Raw genomic sequence first — 21,754 nt, 5'->3', positions numbered from 1 at the left:
AATAAACCTGATCTGGCCGCCATTTTACATTCAGTGTTTTGCCAGTGTAGGGAGAGGTTGCTGTGTGGAGCAGGGACAGTCTGTTAGGGACACCAAACGCTAGCTAATAGGGCCACAAAAGTCATTTTAAGCACTAGTATAGGTGTGCTATCGATATGTGTGATACACAGAGGGGTGCGATATACTTATAATATACTTTTGTAACATCCTGAAGTATGTCACTAAACTTCTGTTCCCCTGCTTCATAATGTTAAGTGTATGTATATTGTCATCTGGTATAAGTTTGCATCACCCTCTCCATAATGTGCATTTTCCAGGCCTGTTGTATTGTATATTTGCTGTATTTTTCAATGTACACCAGCAGGTGGCAGCAATATGTAAGCAGACCATGGTTAGTTAATAGACCTAGGCTGGAATAGTCCATTCCAGGCTAGCTCCCCCCCTTTCTGAGGAGGAGTGGAAGGTTCCCACATCCTACTTCAAGGGGAGGAAGGAAAGTTCTAGGCAGTGTAACCAGCCCCCCTGCTGGGGTAGGCTGCGTTAGTAGGAGCTCCCAGAAACAGGGATCCCAACCAAGGATCCAAGCCTCTGCTGAGGCCCAAGATCAACCTTCCCAGTCTGAGCCCCTTACCTCAGCTGGTGGACAAAGAGAGCAGCCCTTCACAGAACTATCAGATCTCCAGGAAGCCACCATCATACCCTGCGAGCAGTCCTGTAAGTAAAGATCCTAAGACAAAGAGAAGATAAGTACCTCTTCAGCTAGTCAGACCCAAACTAAGCAGACTAAAGACAGAGCAGAAGATAGAGGCATATGATCAGATGCAGAATACTTATAAATTCCTGCCACATATTGCCACTACCTGCTAGGATCCTAGACTATTGCTGTAACTTGTATGGATCAAAGCTGCATATCATACCACCAAGTAAAGACAAGTTGGACCCTATTATCTGTGTGGAATCCCATCATTCCTCAGTTACTCCTATTAACCACACTCAAATTTGTTGTATGTGAGCCAGGATACAGGAGTCCAGCCGTACCACAGGTAGGAGACACCGTTGACACTGCCTTATCTGCTATACAGAGACAATATCCCCCTCTGGCATTCCTCACCTGGTACGTGAGCTTATTACATCTTAAAGGGCCCTGCTACAGTACCTGCCCAAGCTTCAACTGGCGTCACAAACTTATATACATATAAACCGACCCACTGCATAGCATGCCCACTGACCCAGTGTCCTGCTCATTGCATCAAGTGGCGTCACGAACAGGATCGGATTGAAATTGTGTGTCCATCCCTAACAACAGAACTGCATCCAATTGAGCGCTAAAAAACGGACTTAAACCGCATGTTTCACAGTATAATAAGGGCTGAACAGTATTCAAGGTGTTAATTCGGCATTGTGAAATTCGCCATATTCGTTTAAAATGGCGCCTCATCTTCATGCCCAAAGACAAAGGAACGCCCTCTCAAGAGCGCGAAAATGCTGTCTACGCCCCCCAGAAGCGGGAAAAACTAGCGACACCCCCTCAAGAAAGGCGCGAAAATGTCAAATACGCCCCTTCAGGAGCGGGAAAAATAGAGACTCCCCTCCATGAACTTGTTATTGGGACCCGAGGTGATAAAGACTCCACCCTCTGCGTCCCTCCCTTAGTTCTGGCAATCAGTGTATTCAGAAGGACAGCAAAGATGGCCTACCCGCGTCCCAGGGGGAACGAGATGTCCATTGGTGGAGAGCCTGTCTACCCAGAACAGCCGCTGGAGATCCAGGTCTCCCAACTATTGCAAAGACGCGGCCCATCAACCTTTGGTGCCGGTCCGGAGGCAGTGGATCCCTCCGTGTCCAAAGACCCAGCATCACCTACCCTGGCCAGCATCCCAGAGGAGTCGGAGAAGGCCGTCGCTGATGCCCCAATCCCTGATGTGAAAAACCAGCTTGTTCAAGTTCCCGAAGGCCGTGGATCCCTCCGCCGACTCAAGTGCCACCGCGGAAGAAGACGTGCCCACCGGAATGGAAGTTGACGTCGAGCCATCCACCGCAGAGGCCGTCGCTACTGTCACCAGCATCTAGTCTGCGGCGCAGACGAACATGGAGCTGCAGGATCGTGACCAGGGGACACCAGAACCGGCCGCGACAGCAGGTAGGAGCAACCCCGCTCCCTGAGGCCCAGGCCCGCTCTGAGTCCGCCCCTGCACCGCATCCAGAGAACCCGATCCCTGCCCTCAGGCCCAGGCCTGCATCGTGTCCCGCGACACCCGCCAACGTCACCGGACCCCAACCTGCACCGCTGTCTGTGCATCCTGGTGCGGTGGAGGCGGCTGGAGATTCCACTCCGCCGCCCAGCTATGAGAAGCTCCGCAGCCTGAACCCAGATGTCCCGCATGAGATCACTGCTTTCGCCCAGACCGCATGGGAGTACAAGTCGGCGGTTGAGGAATGGGTGAAGCAGGTGATTGATGACCCCTAACCAGGCGACCCCAAGTTAGCTAGAAGGACCGGAACAGTACTATGGTTCTCGGTGGAGCGGGGTGTGGGATTCCTCCAGGACAATTATTCCGGGACTGAGGTATTTGTGGGCTGTCGTTCAGTGAAACGCCACTATTTGCCCCAGGAGAGACACAATCTGTATGTGGGGGACCAAGTGGAATACACCCCCATGAGGTCCATGCAGGGACTCTTTGCTGCTGGAGTCACCCTGTTACAGAAACCACTCTCCCCTGCCGTCACCCCAGAGACCTGGCAGGAGGATCCAGGCTTTGCGGGCAAGACCCGTTGTTTACAAGAAGCCCCAGATGGCCGCCTACAATTCAGAGAGAGGTCACAGCCTGAACCAGCGCCACTGATTCCAGACTTGTCGCCACCACCAACCTTGAGGGTGGGACAAATAAATAACAGTGTCCTGACATTCAACCCCAAGGTGCAGCCGTGTTTCATGCCTCCCTATGTGCTCCCTTGGAAGCAGCCCCAACAAACTGCTCCAGGCCTCCCTGAGCCTCTGCAGCCAGAAATTCTGCCACTACCTGCACCGGCTGTGGATCCCGGTATACAGCGTGTCACTACAGCTTTGTCCAGGCTGACTGCGCACTCTATTCCTACTGTCACTGGTAGAGGGCGGTGGCGCACCACCACCAACACTACTTTGAGCTACCAGCAGAGGCTAGAACACCCTCTCATGCATTTTAGCAGCTCCATCAACGATGAGGAGCTGGACACCTACCTATAAGGTGTCCCCACTACTAAAGAACCAAAAGTGACATTGTTTGGGAGCCACTCCGTGGACTACTACCTGACGGATGAGGACCTGTTGGCATGTTGTGTGTTTTAACCTTTTGTTTCAGGTTGCCATTGTTTGTCCTCATCCAGATGGTCATGTCAGTTAGGACTCCCCCCATCAGCACTTAACCCCTTCATGTCCAAGTTAACTGTTGTATCCCCTTTCTCAGGTTACTTTATAGCCTGTTGCTGCTATTAAATATTTTAACCTTTTGGATTACAATTAACTCTTTTGCCCTGTGGATTGCAAAGAACTTTTATCTGTTTCCAGAGGATTCTGCAACTTTAAGCACTTCCAGGAATAAGGACTCAAGTTATTGTTGAGCCTATCCTTGCACTTAATAAATTTGCACTATTTTATATCAACTGTTTGCAACATAAAAGCTTGCACCCAAAGAAAAGACTCAAACGTGATACCTGAGCTATTTGTGATTGTCCTATTACGATAATTTTTCACTATTGTAACAGTTTACAGTTATGTAACGTTTAAGTAACATGCCCATTGTGTGTATTATCTTTTCAGATGCCACAATGTGAATTTATGCACTATTCCGAATGATTGCACTTAACCATTGCACTTAACCAAAATGTCGCAATTTGCTTAAAGTGTGCCTCTTCACAGCAATTGTTCTCTCCCCCCTTCATACGGACTGTCATCATAGGGACATTGAATACTAATGGCCTACATCCCGTGATGTATACCCATAGGTACCCAGGGTAGGACCAAGTGGTAAGTCCTGACAGGTCTAGTTACTTCACAGGTACCCCAGCTGCTTCGGGAATCGTTAGAAGCCCTAGGCTGCTCCTTTCCGCTTGTTTTATGTTCCGGATTGTTCCCATCCGGAGGTGTCTCATTTCCAGGAGCGCACGGGATTAAAGACCCTCCTTCTGTGACTAGCCAGAAGACACGGAGACCATAAATACCTCCCCTTCTGAGCGTTTGCCTAAGGTATGGTACCTCAAGCCTTAGAGCCTTATATTTAGCTTCTTCGTAGACATCATAGTGATCGTGCTATAAGCCAAATTTCTTCAGGCTATGATGCAGAGAAGGGAATACAGGATAAAGCCACCCCCATGCTTTCTTTGATATTGGTGGACGATATACAAAGTTAGTCAGTAAAGGTATTGCTTTGTGCAGTTATAGGTTACCTGGTTATACCAAGAGAAGGAAACTGTGTGTTGGACACCTTACTCTAGCGGGCAGGAACCTCGAGGAAACCGTTTCATGTTTTGTCATGTCTTATATGTAATTCATGCAGCACGTTGTATTTATTGGGTACCCAGAGCTTACTCCTCACCCACCTATCTTGCGCCAAGGACGGCTTCACTTAAAGTAACTGGGTATGTAACATCCTGAAGTATGTCACTAAACTTCTGTTCCCCTGCTTCATAATGTTAAGTGTATGTATATTGTCATCTGGTATAAGTTTGCATCACCCTCTCCATAATGTGCATTTTCCAGGCCTGTTGTATTGTATATTTGCTGTAATTCTCAATGTACACCAGCAGGTGGCAGCAATATGTAAGCAGACCATGGTTAGTTAATAGACCTAGGCTGGAATAGTCCATTCCAGGCTAGCTCCCCCCCTTTCTGAGGAGGAGTGGAAGGTTCCCACATCCTACTTCAAGGGGAGGAAGGAAAGTTCTAGGCAGTGTAACCAGCTCCCCTGCTGGGGTAGGCTGCGTTAGTAGGAGCTCCCAGAAACAGGGATCCCAACCAAGGATCCAAGCCTCTGCTGAGGCCCAAGATCAACCTTCCCAGTCTGAGCCTCTTACCTCAGCTGGTGGACAAAGAAAGCAGCCCTTCACAGACCTATCAGATCTCCAGGAAGCCACCATCATACCCTGCGAGCAGTCCTGTAAGTAAAGATCCTAAGACAAAGAGAAGATAAGTACCTCTTCAGCTAGTCAGACCCAAACTAAGCAGACTAAAGACAGAGCAGAAGATAGATACCTGCCAGTTTCTCTAGGCATATGATCAGATGCAGAATACTTATAAATTCCTGCCACATATTGCCACTACCTGCTGGGATCCTAGACTATTGCTGTAACTTGTATGGATCAAAGCTGCATATCATACCACCAATTAAAGACAAGTTGGACCCTATTATCTGTGTGGAATCCCATCATTCCTCAGTTACTCCTATTAACCACACTCAAATTTGTTGTATGTGAGCTGGGATACAGGAGTCCAGCCGTACCACAGGTAGGAGACACCGTTGACACTACCTTATCTGCTATACAGAGACAATATCCCCCTCTGGCATTCCTCACCTGGTACGTGAGCTTATTACATCTTAAAGGGCCCTGCTACAGTACCTGCGCAAGCTGCAACTGGCTTCACGAACTTATATACATATAAACTGACCCACTACATGGCATGCCCACTGACCCAGTGTCCTGCTCATTGCACTTTTATAATGAGTCAAAAAACACATAGATCTATATAGTGATCTCCTGGAAGTCAGGGGCCTAGGGGCTTACTAGGGCCATTTTTATATAGGGTAAGGTTCGGACGGGGTCGCTCTTATCAGGGCGGGTGGTCTGTTAGGCTACCAGGGCCAGAATAGCACCCCCCTGTAGGGTAATATCAGGGACAGTTCTTTGCCCACCCTGTCCTTCAATACCACATCATCATCCAGCCCAGGGATGGATGTTTTTTTGCTTTCCCTCCTGGATTCGTCGATGTGCACTGGAACCTCCTGGATTGTGGTAGGACATATGGTTTCTGATTTGGTGCCGCCGAGCACTTGTTATTGCCTTCCACATCTATGCTTTTTGGTTAACTTTAATAATTTAATTTCTTTTCATTTTGAGGGATATCTTTTCCATTCACATGTCCGCAAAATGGGTCTGCATCTGTTCCGCAATTTTGCGGAACGGGTGCAGACCCATTCATTTTCAATGGGCCCGAATGTGCTGTCCGCATTTGCGGATCCACATTCGCATTTGCGGATCCGCACTTCCGCATCTGTGCTTCCGTTTTCCGCAAAGAAATAGAACATGTCCTATTCTTGTCCACAAGGTGTCCGTGTTTTGCGGATCCGCAAAACACTTACGGACATGTGAATGAACCATCATAGTAAAATTATTAAAGGTTACGTTTTATCTTCATGTATATACTAATGGATTGCCTTCCTTGTACAATGTTATAATATACTTTCTATGTTAGAAAGTATATTATAGTGCATTTGTATTGTGCGGCAGTTATGTGCGGTTCTGCTGCGATACTGCAGGTATATTGAGGGACAAGCGTTATTGGAACAAATAATTTCTACTGGTGTGATATACCAGTCGTCCCCCAAAAAAACAGATTGAAGCGGGGTGTTATATACCAATATACTTTCTTTATATTTGGGTACTGTATAGTGCATTTGCGCATGCTTGAAAATTATATTGCTGATATTTTGCATAAAAAAAAAAAATGAATGGAGATCGCAAATTCAAATAATACATCTGGTATGTCACTGTCCATGTTGTGGGACTATTTGTGCACTTCTAGTAATTATTTCTTGGCTTCAAATGTGAGCTGAAGGTTTTTCAGGTTCGCCTGCCATTAAAATGAATGGGACCCGCCGCGAATTTGCTGTTCGCGAACATTTGATCGCGTTCGCGAATCGTCCCGGCAGATGTTCGTCCATTATTAGTAAAATTCACACATTTTTGGGTGTGATATACCACTGCTATATCTAGTAGACAGGTAAAAAAAAAAATATCAAATTTGTCTGTTACATATTCGGGTGAAATTCACCACTTTTTGGCTGTGATATACCACTGCTATACCTAGTAGACAGGTTAATACATTTCACTAATTTTTCTGTTACATTCTTGGGTGACATTTTACCATTTTTGCCATGAATAAACCCCTGCTCTGCATAGGTAGACAGGGACCGAAATTGGTGGGTGACATTAACCCATTTCTGGCCATGAAAAACCCCTACTCTGCATAGGTGACAGGGACTTAAAGGATAACTGTCACACTTAGACCCTAATTTCAATTTTCATATATGTAGTAACTAAAAACATCATAGTCCAGAATCAGTTACTATTAGACTGACTTACCCCATATTTAATAAGATTCAGCCCTTTGCAACCAGTCTGCATAAAACTGCAATTTCACTATTCAGTTAAGATGGCCGACACTGCCCTCACCCTGAGGCTAATCCCACCTGCCCTCACTAGCCAGTAACAATAGCCCCCCAAATATGCCAGTAACCAGAGCCCTCCCCCCTAAAGGGTTAATCTCCTGCAGCACAGAGGGGTCCTCTTACCACATGTTGCTTTCATTTATACACTGAGCAGATGGCAGATCTCCCTTCCCTGGTCTGCGCTACTTCAACTCTACTTCTCCAGCTCTGCTGAGTGAGGGAGCGTCTGCCAAGCGCAGGGACAGGGAGAAGTGCACACAGCCCAGGCACTGTTATCAGCTGCTGGGGAGGACCTGGCTTTAATCATTTCAGTCCCTGGCTGTCAGTAATCTGACCTTGCACGCAGCCTGCTTCTGCGTCCTCCATCCTTCAACAGATAGACGGACCATGCCTAGGAACCCTATTTTAAGCACAGGTAAAAGAAGGCAGTACAGGGAACTAAACTGTGGAATTAAGGGGTAATTTAATACACAGTGAAAAGTTGAAATAGGGCCACCAAGGAGATATTAATCACCACAATCCAATACTCCAAAAAAAAAAAAAAAACTACAGTTATTCTTAAAATTTCTAAAATATCGTCTTTAATTGGCCCTTTCCTTCGATCCTTCTGCTTTAATAACTTTTTCCATATTTCTGCTCGATAACATTGCAGCCATCGACCTCCCTTGGATATGGTCTTCCTTTCTCACGCTCCCTCTCTGGCGTGGAACCCAGATTCCCCACTAACCGTGAGCAACATGGTAGGCGCAGAAAAGAACATCGAAAGTTGATAGAGCAGATATTCAATTGGATCGTGGACATCACATGGCGACATGGTGGAGCAGAATGTGTGCACACGCCTCCACGTACTGACCAGGGCCGTCTTTAATATTGATTGGACCCTGGGCAGAAATTTACTTGGGCCCCCTGGATCCCGCCTTCCCACACCTTAGCAGGCAATCGCGCCCTCCACCACAACACACACACAAAAAATCCACACATCTGGTAGAGTACAGTAAATTACTGTAAATACTTCCAGTTCTGAAGACTCCAGCGGCTCAGGATCAGTGCTCTGGGCAGCTGGGCTCAGGCTGGAAGTGGGCACTGCTCTGCAGGAAGGAGACCAGGGCTCGGCTCACCCTAGTGTTACAGTGCACCCCAGCACCCCACAGTATGCAGTATAGCACCCTATACTATACAGCACCACAAAGTATAGCACCCCACACTATACAGTACCCCACAGTATATAGTAGAGCAGTATAGCAGCCCACAGTATACAGCACCCCACAGTATATAGTAGAGCAGTATAGCAGCCCACAGTATACAGCACCCCACAGTATACAGTAGAGCAGTATACCACCTCACTGTATACAGCACCCCAAACTATACACGATACAGCACCCCACACTATACAGCCCCCACTCTATGCAGTACAGCAGTATAGCACTCCACACTATACAGCACATACAGTATACAGCCCCCCACAGTATACAGTACAGCAGTATAGCACTCCACAATATACAGCACCCACAGTATACAGCCCCCCACACTATACAGGCCCCCCACACTATACAGGCCCCCCACACTATACAGCCCCCCAGACTATACAGCCCCCCACACAGTTAAGGCAAACTTCTCCTGCAACACTCCTGGTAGGACCTGTGATGACCTCATAGCCATGTGACCAGTAATATTGCTAGGTTACTGGTCACATAGTGATGATGTCATCTAAGAGGATGTTCTCTGCAGAGGAGGCGTACGCAAAGCTTGCCTTCGACTTCGAGATCCCCAGTGAGGACGAGGATGACCCCACTTTCCTCTTGTCATCCACGTCCTCCTCATCATCTAGCAATGATGATGAGCCCCCAAGGTGGCTGAGACGCCGCCAGGCAGAGCAAGGGGACCCCCATGCCAGGGACCCTGTGGCCCACACTAGTACGAGCAACTCTGGGGCTCGTACTAGTTTTCCAGCCCACCAGATAAGTCCACCTGAGCCTTCTACCGGTGAACTTGCATGGTGTACCCCAGAGGATTTTAAGCCTGTGATTCCTGATTTTGTTGGCCAACCAGGAATCCAGATTATATGACTATTTTAGTCTTTTTTTTCAGTGACCACTTTGTGAATCTGATGGTGGAGCAAACGAACTTGTACGCCCAACAGTTCATTGCTCAACTACCGGGCTCCTTTTTGGCTAGGGCCGGTGGCTGGACTCCGTTCAGTGCAGCCGAGATGAGGACATTTTGGGGCCTCGTGCTGCAAATGGGCCTAGTCAATTCCTAGCAATTCCAAGTTCAGGGCAGGCAGCAAGGAACAGAACCATAAGACAGGCAAGGTACGGTACATGGGCAGTTAGATGAGAGATCACACCTTAGCTGGTTACTGGAGACCAGACAACCTCAAAGCACAGGTGAGAAGGTGGACCCAAAGCCCAGCTAAATAGGATGGGTGATTTACCTCCTTATCAGCAGCTGGGCTGGGAGCACTAGGAAAGGATTAACTCTTGCAGGACAATTAAGGCCCTTTCACACGAGCGAGAATTCCGTGCAATGTGTGATGCGAATGCATTGCGCACGCGCGGAATCCGGACCCATTCATTTAAATGGGTCTGTGTACATGAGCGGTGGTTTTCACACATCACTTTTGCATTGCGTGAAAATTGCAGCATGTATATTCTGCGGTTTTCACGCAACGCTGGCCCCATAGAAGTGAATGGGGCTGCGTAAAAATCACATTGCATCCACAAGCAAGTGCGGATGTGATGCGATTTTCACTGTTGGTTGCTAAGGGATGTTGTATGTAAACATTCCGTTTTTATCACGCACGTGCAAAACGCAGTAAATCGTATTGCACTGCAATAAAAACTGAACTACTGAACATGATCGCAGAAAAAACTGAATGACTTTGTTTGTGAAATCACGCAGTTTTCACTGAACGCATCCGGACACAATCCGGACACGCTCGTCTGCAAGGGCCTAACTGAGCACTAGTCTCAATTCACTCAGGGAAAGTAGAGCGTCCTCAATGCCTGCCCGGGACAGCAAGACAACAGCAGGCACAGACTGCCGGGGTGACATAGATAATGTGTTGAGGACAAACACATTTTTGGATAACACCCGGGTAGATGGCGATGGCTAGATAGGTTTGAATAGAAGGCCACTCTTTCTGTATGAAGTGCACTTACACAGAGTTCCAGAGGTTCAGTGATATACTGTATTGTCTCAGTAAGAGACTTCCCCTCAATTGACGTTACAGTTAAGGGCTTTTCCCGTTGCTGCCGAGCAGGGGCCCCGCTGTCAGTGACACCCCAGAGAGAAGGCAGGGACTGTTTCTCAGTGTTCCTGCCTTCTAGATGAACGAGCGCTGTGTATACAGATCAGGAGGCGCTATACGCTTCCTGTCCTGTCTCGGTGGTCATGTCACCGGGAGAGTGCAGGAGCTATCAGGTCTTCCACAGACCTTGATCAGCCCTGCACTGAGGCTGTACAGCGCTGTATTCTTCTGCACAGCCTCTCTGGGGTTTTTTTTTTTTTTCCTCTGTAACTGGGGCTACTATGTCAGCCCCAGTTACAGGAGAAATCAATAGTGAAAAAGTGGTCTTGTATTTAAAATAAAAAATAAAACATTTTAAAAATCAAAAAGTTTTTTTTTAAAAAAGTTTAACATTAAAAATGTAAAAAAATAGAAGAAAAAAATGAAACATATTTGGAATCACCGAGTCCACAATGACCGGCTCTATAATAATATCATATGATCTACCCCATCAGGTGAACGCTGTAAAAAAATAAATAAAGAAATAAATAAACATTGCGCCAAAACAGATTTTTTTTTGTGACCTCACCTTCCAAAAAACATGTTAATCAATAAAAAAATTGCATGTACCTTAAAATGGTATTAATAAAAACATTACCTCATCCCGCAAAAAATGATCACCACACAAGACCATAGCTAGGAAAAAAATAAAAAATATGGCTCTATGAAAACTGCAACACAAAACATATTTTTTTTTCTAAAAATGCTCTAATTTTGTAAAATATATAAAAAACAAACAAAAAAAACCACATATTTGGTATCGCCGCATCCGGAACAATTGTCCGTCACTGGGAACTCGTCTGGGCGGAAGCTTCTGCCTACCAGTGGGTTATTATAAACAAGAAAGCCCTTTGCAATACATGGCCCAATTTTCAAAGCTTTCGAACACTTAGCTATCAAATGCCAGAAGAGGCCTTCTCAATCTATATTGTCTACCAACCCCTGGATTTAAAAACAGGATTTGATGATGAACTGCTGGAATTAGCCACATTGGCCTTCCTAGATAGTCAGAAGAACATCATTGTGGGCGACACAAATTGCTGGGCCGATGATGTGTCCAACATCCAAACCCAGCAATTATTAACATCCCTTGAGACCATTGGCTTCATGCAGGAGGGGACCTCCCCGACTCACAGGAGCTGCCACATCCTGGACTGGATTCTGACATCCGGGGTGGAGATACAGGTCCAATCTATATATGATCTGGTGTGGACTGATCATAAAAATATACTTTTTACTCAAACTATCCCCCCTTTAAAAAAAGCTCCCCATTTTCCAGTGAGAGATAAGACTCTCACCCAACAAAGAAATTTGAAAATTCTTAATTTGAAAGAATTTGGCAATAGCTTCAAGGAGAATCTGAATATAAAAAATTCCAGCTAAATCAATTAACATGACTATAATGGGGATCAAATAGTATATATCTAAGTTCCAGCAGAAAAAATAACCTTGGACACACCTTCTCATTCAAAGAGTTTTCTTTATTTTCATGACTATGAAGGCATCAAAACTATGAATTAACACATGTGGAATTATATACATAACAAACAAGTGTGAAACAACTGAAAATATGTCATATTGTAGGTTCTTCAAAGTAGCCACCTTTTGCTTTGATTACTGCTTGGCACACTCTTGGCATTCTCTTGATGAGCTTCAAGAGGTAGTCCCTTGAAATGGTCTTCCAACAGTCTTGAAGGAGTTCCCAGAGATGCTTAGCACTTGTTGGCCCCTTTGCCTTCACTCTGCGGTCCAGCTCACACCAAACCATCTCGATTGGGTTCAGGTCCGGTGACTGTGGAGGCCAGGTCATCTGGCGCAGCACCCCATCACTCTCCCTCATGGTCAAATAGCCCTTACTTTCAAAGTTTTCCCAATTTTTTGGCTGACTGACTGACCTTAATTTCTTAAAGTAATGATGGCCACTTGTTTTTCTTTACTTAGCTGCTTTTTTTCTTGCCATAATACAAATTCTAACAGTCTATTCAGTAGGACTATCAGCTGTGTATAAACCTGACTTCCCCTCAACGCAACTGATGGTTCCAACCCCATTTATAAGGCAAGAAATCCCACTTATTAAACCTGACAGGGCACACCTGTGAAGTGAAAACCATTTCAGGGGTCTACCTCTTGAAGCTCATCAAGAGAATGCCAAGAGTGTGCAAAGCAGTAATCAAAGCAAAAGGTGACTACTTTGAAGAACCTAGAATATGACATATTTTCAGTTGTTTCACACTTGTTTGTTATGTATATAATTCCACATGTGTTAATTCATAGTTTTGATGCCTTCAGTGTGAATCTACAATTTTTATAGTCATGAAAATAAAGAAAACTCTTTGAATGAGAAGGTGTGTCCAAACTTTTGGTCTGTACTGTACGTTAAAAAGGATCCAATATAGATCCTCTATCCAAGAAAGGAGAAAATTACATACAAGGTATGTGACTGATATATTGCATCCAGAGTCTTGATAATACACCTGGGGTGTGGGAATAAATTATCCCTAGATCCGCCCCTATCCTAAAACTTCAGCCCAGGGAAGGCTCCTGATGGTGGAGGCCCCCTGTCCACGTTCCTAGACTATTATCCCTAAGTTGTCCCTGAAAGGATGAAAAAAGGAAATATTCTGGAGTCCCCCAGGTATGAGGTGAGGATAATAAGGTACTGATGGTACATCTATTAACTGGATGCCAAGAGACAAAGTACAAACACAAAAAACAGATAGTCAGGGTTGAACATATAGTCAAACACCTGGATTACCTCGACGCGTTTCCCCCTAGACAGTGCTATGGGATCATCAGGAGGTATGATAACAAAGACACTAAAAATCTATACAATGCTAATGTATAGATTAATTTCATTGCTCTACATATGGTTTATACAGAGGGTGCCGTTCTACGACCAATCCACATAGAATGTGGCACTGTTCCAGACCAGTCACAGACTAGATATATCCTGTGTGGTTATGGTGCCTTGATCCAAATCCTGGATGCCAAATAAAGGTGTGTTCCACATCCTGTTGGACAAAGATAATCATATACCCAAATCAATATGATGTCCAGCAGTGCTATACATTAAATTCATTGTGGTGCTGTGCACACTCACGGTTAGAAGGTATGGTAAACCCTAACCAGACAGCTGTCCTGTCGTCTCACTGTGAAAGAGTCTTAATAAAACCCACACTAAAATAAAAAAAACAGGGTCACCGCAAATGCATAAAGAGAGTTGCACCAAATCAATCAGGAGCTATAGTGGAATCTACTTACATCCTGAAGGCTTCCCCTCGGTAGGCGCTCCCCCTGGTAGACGATCTACTAACATGCTGCAGCTGTATTTAAAGCCCTACCTATTAGCGCCACTAACCTTATTGGTAAATCACAGTACTTCCGGAGCGGCCCCTCTTCCTGATGTTGGAACGCACGTGCGTTCCAGCCGGCAGTTTCCGGTCCACAGAGAGGCAGTTCCGATTCCTGGAACATATTCCCCTGCTGATCCTCCGACCAATGTACATCTCCAGTTCCGGTCCCTGGAACGCATATGCGTTCCAGGAGGCAGTTTACGGTCCGCAGGAGACCAGTTCCTGTTCTTAGAATATGTCAACCTGCTCAATGTCCAGCCGGACTACGAGCATCACCAGTTCCGGCTCCTGGAACGCATATGCGCTCCATATAGCGATAACTAGCCTCAATGGATCGATCCAAATCAGAACATGCATCCGGTACATGAAGAGCCTTTGATTACAGTCTGTGCTATGCACCAGGGCTCAATTCATGTAACCAGTATGCAAAAAACTCCCCAACAATTGCAACTACTTTAATCTATATATCGAATGCCACCTATTATTGGTAGCATACTGAACAAGTAGGTGAAATGGGGATATGATGTCAAGGGGAGGGATAAAATCCCCAATAATAAAGGCACAGATCGATATGGTATATAGGCAATCATGTGATCAAAAGATCTAATACAAGATAACCGAATACTTTAAATACATGTATACTGCAGTTAAGCCACAGTTATCCCTAATTTAATATAATTTTCAAAAGACTATGCACGGTCCATGGTCGTCTCCAGACAATGACCCAATAATGGGTCACTCAATGTCCATTCTGATATAACATTTGTTTCATGCTTCACGCATGTGGCCTAGATTTTATATACACTACGAAAATCACCATGAAAGCTAGGCCGTCAGACAGATAAAGATGTCACAGGGACAGCCACATTAAGAAACAGGAGAATGTTAATCTTTCATTGATGCCCAGAGGGGCCTGAGATCCGAAGCGATGGATCCATGTACACTCTTTCTGTAATATTTTCCTGTCCCAGTCCCCGCCCCTAGGTGACGGTTGAACCAGTTCCAAGACAGAAAACTTTAGGCACCCAGGGTTTCCCCCATGAATTTCGTTAATATGTGAGGCTACTGGTGTGATATTCTTTTTGATGACATCATTTACGTGCTCACACACTCTTTTCCGCACTTCCCTGATTGTCTTGCCTATGTAGTCCTTTGGACAAGGACACTGGCAAATATTTATTGCACCCTTGCTGCGACAGTTACAGAAGTCCCTGATTTTAAATACTTGTCCAGTGACCGTACATGTTATTGTCTTAGAGGTTGAGATGTATTTGCAAGCTTTGCATGATCCACATATGAACATCCCTATCGGTTTACGGTCCAGCCACTTACCTTCCCTATTAGGAGGGATGTAGTGGCTGTGCACAAGACAGTCTTTAAGACTCTTACCCCGTCTGTAGCTGACACATGGTTTTTCCATCAGGATGTCACATAGATCCTGGTCCATCCGTAATATGGGCCAGTATCTATTGAGTGTCATCATGACCTCCTGATTAGCTGAGTCATAAGTTGATATAATTCGAGGTGGTTGAGTCTTCTCCTGATCTCTACGTTTTGGGACTAATAGATTGGTTCGATCCTGATGTGCTGCATTTTTGAAGGCTTCGTTAAGATGTCTCTGAGGGTATCCCCTCTCTCTGAACCTCATTTGCAACTTCTTGGCTTCATTAAAAAAGGCCTGATTCTCCGAGCAATTCCGTCGTACACGGAGATACTGTCCCCTCTGTATCCCCCGTTTGAGGGGGACCGGGTGATGACTCTCCCAATGTAAGAGGGAGTTGGTAGCAGTTGCGTTTCTATGGATGTCAGCAGTCAACTTGTCACCAGTCATCGTGACGCGGACATCCAGGAAAGCGATTGTCTTGGGATCAGTCTCAAATGTAAATCGGAGACCGATTTGATTGTCGTTAAGCTCAGTGACAAACCTATTGAATTTATCTGACCCACCTTTCCAGACCAGAAAAATATTGTCGATATAATGTGTCCAGACAATAATTTTGTCTGTCCACCACATTGTCTGGTCTGGAAAGATGCAGGTGTCCTCCCACCAGCCCAGGAAGAGATTGGCGTAAGTAGGGGCACAGGGACTCCCCATCACCGTCGTCCTGAGCTGGTGGAAGAACCGCCCATAGAATTTTTTTTTGGGTCAGTATGAATTCAAGAAGCTTCAGGACAAAACCATTGTGTGCCTTGCAGTGTATTCCCGTGGTCTTGAGAAAATATTCCACCGCGCGGAGCCCTTTTTCATGTGGTATTGAACTGTAAAGGGACTCCACGTCAATACTTGCTAGGAGACATCCGGGGTCAAGACTGATGGTGTCGATCTTATTGAGAAAGTCCATCGTGTCCCTTGTGTATGCTGGTAGGGACACGACGAACTGACTCAAAATACGGTCGACATATATGCCACTGTTCTGAGTAAGGAAATCCACCCCTGAAATAATTGGTCTACCCTTCAGTGGGTTGGTACCTTTTATGGACTTTAGGTAGTCCATAGAAAGTGGCAATGCAGGGAAAATTAGGAAGAAGGAATTCATATTCCGCTGAGGAGATCACTTTCTGAATACCCTCATCGAGGATGCTCTCGAGTTCTGTCCTGAACTGGATGGTGGGATTCACTGATAAAACGCTGTATCCTCCCCTATCCTCGAGTAAGTCCATACACTTCCGGACAAACAGTGACTGGTCCAATATCACCAAATTGCCTCCCTTATCAGAGGGCTTTATGATTAGTGATTTATCACGTTCCAGTGACTGTAGTGCCAACAGCTCCGTTTGTGAAAGGTTATATTTATCTGGATGTATATTCTCAAGTTTCTCCAGGTCTGAAATTACCATTTGGAGAAAGATGTCTATGCATTCGTAGTTAAACGGAGGAGGCATCCTTCTACTCTTTTTTGTTTGAGGTCGGTATATAGGCCCTGGCCTGGGTTCCGTCTCTCCTCCTCGAGGTCCATCAGGGTTTGGAAATCTGCGTAGTCCGATGCATCAAGTTCCAAACTCTCACATATTTGTTTATTAGATGGTTTAAAGAATTTCTGCCATTTCAGACGTCTACCAAATAATTGTAGATCTTTGATCCAGCTGAAAAGGCAGAAATTCGTGGTTGGTACAAATGATAGACCCCTTTTCAGCACATCAATCTCTACTGCACTCAAGTTACGGGAGGTGAGGTTGATGATTTGCAAACCATCTACTGTACTTTGTCTACCCGTTCCCGTAATTGATAAGGAGCCTGGGTCTTCTCTAAAAAAGAGGGTGCTGACTGAGAGAAGGACGGCATGTTGGAGGAACCAGAGGGGGATGGAGACGAGGGCACGGCGTCTCCCGCCCCCTCCCCCCCCCCACGGCCATCTTCTGCCGCGTTTCCTAGCACTAAAGGTATTTCCTCTGCCGTAGGGATGATATTGAGGTTCAGTATCCAAGGATTCGATGTCGGAGGATGAAATCTCAGAGACTACAGGGGGATTATTAACAATAGGTTGTTTATACGCCCTATTTTCCCTAAACTCGGTCAGGTCACGGATAAACTGCCTGTGTTTCCTCTCCTTCAGCAGATTTTGAAATCTCTCCACCAAGGTTTGTAGAGATGACTCGCGTCTGCTGAAGTCGGGGTCCTCCCTGAGTTTAAGGGCTATATTTATTTGTTCTTGCAGATTGATCGAGGTGCGTTCAAACAGTAATTTCTCTTCCTCTAAGAGGATATTCATTAGGTTAAGAGAGCTCCGGGTTAGTTCTACCTCCCATTTGGCGGTCAGACCTGCTGATGCAATCCAATCAGCCGGTTTGACCTGATGTCGAAGGCCATTTGGGATTATTTTGTGCTCCAGGTAGCTCTCAATAGATTTTATTTCCCACCAGGATTTGATGTTGTCTTTATATTTAATGTATAGATCGTGAAACACCTGTTTACAAGATGAAGAAGTGGCCAGGCCCGGGACATCCCTATCTGAAAAAATATGGTGCCTAAAATTTTCTGTCTTGGAACTGGTTCAACCGTCACCTAGGGGCGGGGACTGGGACAGGAAAATATTACAGAAAGAGTGTACATGGATCCATCGCTTCAGATCTCAGGCCCCTCTGGGCATCAATGAAAGATTAACTTTCTCCTGTTTCTTTTGAGTGTGGCTGTCCCTGTGACATCTTTATCTCTCTGACGGCCTAGCTTTCATAGTGATTTTCGTAGTGTATATAAAAATTAGGCCACATGCGTGAAGCATGAAACAAATGTTATATCAGAATGGACATTGAATGACCCGTTATTGGGTCATTGTCTGGAGACGACCATGGACCGTGGATAGTCTTTTGAAAATTATATTAAATTAGGGATAACTGTGGCTTAACTGCAGTATACATGTATTTAAAGTATTCTGTGATCTTGTATTAGATCTTTTGATCACATGATTTCCTATATACCATATCGATCTGTGCCTTTATTATTGGGAATTTTATCCCTCCCCTTGACATCATATCCCCATTTCACCTACTTGTTCAGTATTCTACCAATAATAGGTGGCATTCGATATATAGATTAAAGTAGTTGCAATTGTTGGGGAGTTTTTTGCATACTGGTTACATGAATTGAGCCCTGGTGCATAGCACAGACTGTAATCAAAGGCTCTTCATGTACCGGATGCATGTTCTGATTTGGATCGATCCATTTAGGCTAGTTATCGCTATATGGAGTGCATATGCGTTCCAGGAGCCGGAACTGGTGATGCTCGTAGTGCGGCTGGACATTGAGCAGGTTGACATATTCTAAGAACAGGAACTGGTCTCCTGCGGACCGGAAACTGCCTCCTGGAACTGGAGATGTACATTGGTTGGAGGATCAGCAGATGTACATTGGTCGGGGAATATGTTCCAGGAACCGGAACTGCCTCTCTGTGGACCGGAAACTGCCGGCTGGAACACACGTGCGTTCCAACATCAGGAAGAGGGGCCGCTCCGGAAGTACTGTGATTTACCAATAAGGTTAGTGCCGCTAATAGGTAGGGCTTTAAATACAGCTGCAGCATGTTAGTAGATCGCCTACCAGGGGGAGCGCCTACCGAGGGGAGGCCTTCAGGATGTAAGTAGATTCCACTATAGCTCCTGATTGATTTGGTGCAACTCTCTTTATGCATTTGCGGTGACCCTGTTTTTTTTTATTTTAGTGTGGGTCTTAAGACTCTTTCACAGTGAGACGACAGGACCGCTGTCTTGTTGGGGTGTACCATACCTTCTAACCGTGAGTGTGCACAGCACCACAATGAATTTAATGTATAGCACTGCTGGACATCATATTGATTTGGGTATATGATTATCTTTGTCCAACAGGATGTGGAACACACCTTTATTTGGCATCCAGGATTTGGATCAAGGCACCATAACCACACAGGATATATCTAGTCTGTGACTGGTCTGGAACAGTGCCACATTCTATGTGGATTGGTCGTAGAACGGCACCCCCTGTATAAACCATATGTAGAGCAATGAAATGAATTGATTGACTATGTAACCTGGCCGTGAGCCAGTTGGTATCAAGTTACATTAGCATTGTATAGATTTTTTGTGTCTTTGTTATCATACCTCCTGATGATCCCAAAGCACTGTCTAGGAGGAAACGCGTCGAGGTAATCCAGGTGTTTGACTATATGTTCAACCCTGACTATCTGTTTTTTGTGTTTGTACTGTGTCTCTTTGCATCCAGTTAATAGATGTACCATCGGTACCTTATTACCCTCACCTCATACCTGGGGGACTCCAGAATATTTCCTTTTTTTATCCTTTCAGGGACAACTTAGGGATAATAGTCTAGGAACGTGGACAGGGGGCTGAGGTTTTAGGATGGGGCGGATCTAGAGATAATTTATTCCCACACCCCAGGTGTATTATCAAGACTCTGGATGCAATATATCAGTCACATACCTTGTATGAAATTTTCTCCTTTTTTGGATAGAGGATCTATATTGGATCCTTTTTAACGTATATCATTAAAATTGTGATTTTAGGGGTTATTTTTTCTGCTGGAACTTAGAATCTGAATATAGATTTTTTCCGCTCCATAGAATCCACGGAAGAAAAGCTAACAGCTTTTAATGATTGTACAGAGGCTACACTAAACAACTTAGCACCTATGAAACATAAACAGCAACCTCGTCCCCCTAATAAAAACCCGCCTTGGTTTACTGCTGAATTAAGAGCGGATAAAAAGACTACCGTACCAGAGCCCTTGAAAAGGCCTGGAGAAAAAATCCCATAGAAGACACCAAAATTAAATACAAAATAGGTATGAGAAAGTACAGAGATAATATTAAAAATACCAAAAGAACATACTACTCAAATAAAATAGGCAATGCGGCTAACAACTCCAGAGAACTTTTCAAAGTGGCTAAAGAACTAGCCAATCCTAGATGTAAGATTGCAACGACGGAGCACTCTCAAGCACTGTGCCAGCAAATGGCCGACTACTTTGCTGAAAAAATCCAGAAACTTAGGGACAGTATCCCAACGGTTCATAGGACGGACCAGACGCTTTCTTCTTCACTTTCAACCTTGCCCTATTCCCTCACAGAATTTCAGCCCATCCCTGAGGAGAAAACAATTGAAATCATTGGAGCTCTTAGATCCTCCTCCTCGCCTCTAGACCCATGCCCGGCGGCCGTGGTGAAGTCCGCCGCGGTTGCATCGGCACCATACATTCAACACATTATAAATAGTTCCTTTTCCAGCGGTTAGGTGCCAGCTATTCTGAAGCAGGCAGTGGTAACACCCCTGCCTAAGAAACCGGCGCTTTCTGTGACCGATCTGAGTAACCTTAGACCGATTTCGGGACTGCCGTTCGCTGCAAAGATAGGCGAGAGGGAGGTTGTTGCACAACTGCAGGGATATCTGGAGGCCAATCACATTCTTAACGACTTCCAGTCGGGATCCCGACCGGGAAGGAGTACTGAGACCGCTCTGGTCAATGTCCAGGACGATCTACTGATGGCATTAGACCAGAACGACTTTATGGTCCTAGTCCTTCTAGACCTATCATCCGCTTTTGACACTATTGACCATCAAGTGTTACTGAACCAGCTGAAAGTGGTAGCCGGATTAGATGGAAAGATCTTGGCATGGATGATCTCATTTCTCCAGGACAGGGTACAACGAGTGAAGCTGGGGGTACTATCTCCAGTCTTGTTCAACATCTATCTGAGAACATTGGCCGACATCATCAGGAGCCACAATCTTCAGTTTCATGTTTATGCGGATGATACACAACTGTACTTTAGGCTTGCCAAAGGAACAGTTGATCAAGTCGATCTGGCCGGATGTCTCTTGGAGATCGATCACTGGATGAGTGCCAATTATCTAAAGCTTAATGGCACCAAAACTGAATGTATTACATTCAGTGACCAGAAAATTACACCCTCAGCACTCCAATGGCCATTGTCTTTTGGACCTGTCCTTGAGACAGCCTTCCAGGTCAGGGACTTGGGAGTGGTCTTGGACTCCAGATTAACCCTGGCTCCTCAGATAAATCAGGTGGTTAGTACCTGCCACTGCCAGCTGAAACTTCTGAGGAGGATCTTAAAATACATCGAATCCCCTCTCAGGAAAGCCTTGGTCGGAGCAGCGATCAGCAGTCGATTGGACTATTGTAATGCCTTGTACATGGGACTCCCTAAGAAGAACTTGCATAGACTTTAACTTGTGCACAATGC

General features: G+C 45.4%; 1 protein-coding gene and 1 long non-coding RNA gene across 2 annotated transcripts in view; both read left to right on the top strand.

The window, feature by feature from the left end:
* The window catches only part of LOC121004472 (oocyte zinc finger protein XlCOF22-like), a 1,539,666-nt gene that overhangs the window by 1,444,393 nt on the left and 73,519 nt on the right, over positions 1-21,754 (top strand). The window lies entirely within an intron of this gene.
* Positions 19,087-19,791, top strand: LOC121004583. Its single transcript, XR_005779779.1, has 3 exons — positions 19,087-19,134; positions 19,220-19,293; positions 19,383-19,791. It is a non-coding gene; the product is annotated as an uncharacterized LOC121004583 (long non-coding RNA).

The sequence above is a fragment of the Bufo bufo genome, chromosome 6 (assembly GCF_905171765.1).
Source record: "Bufo bufo chromosome 6, aBufBuf1.1, whole genome shotgun sequence".
Classification (NCBI taxonomy): Eukaryota; Metazoa; Chordata; class Amphibia; order Anura; family Bufonidae; genus Bufo; species Bufo bufo.
Note: the sequence above shows the minus strand (reverse complement) of the source record. Positions and strands in the feature narration are given on the sequence as shown.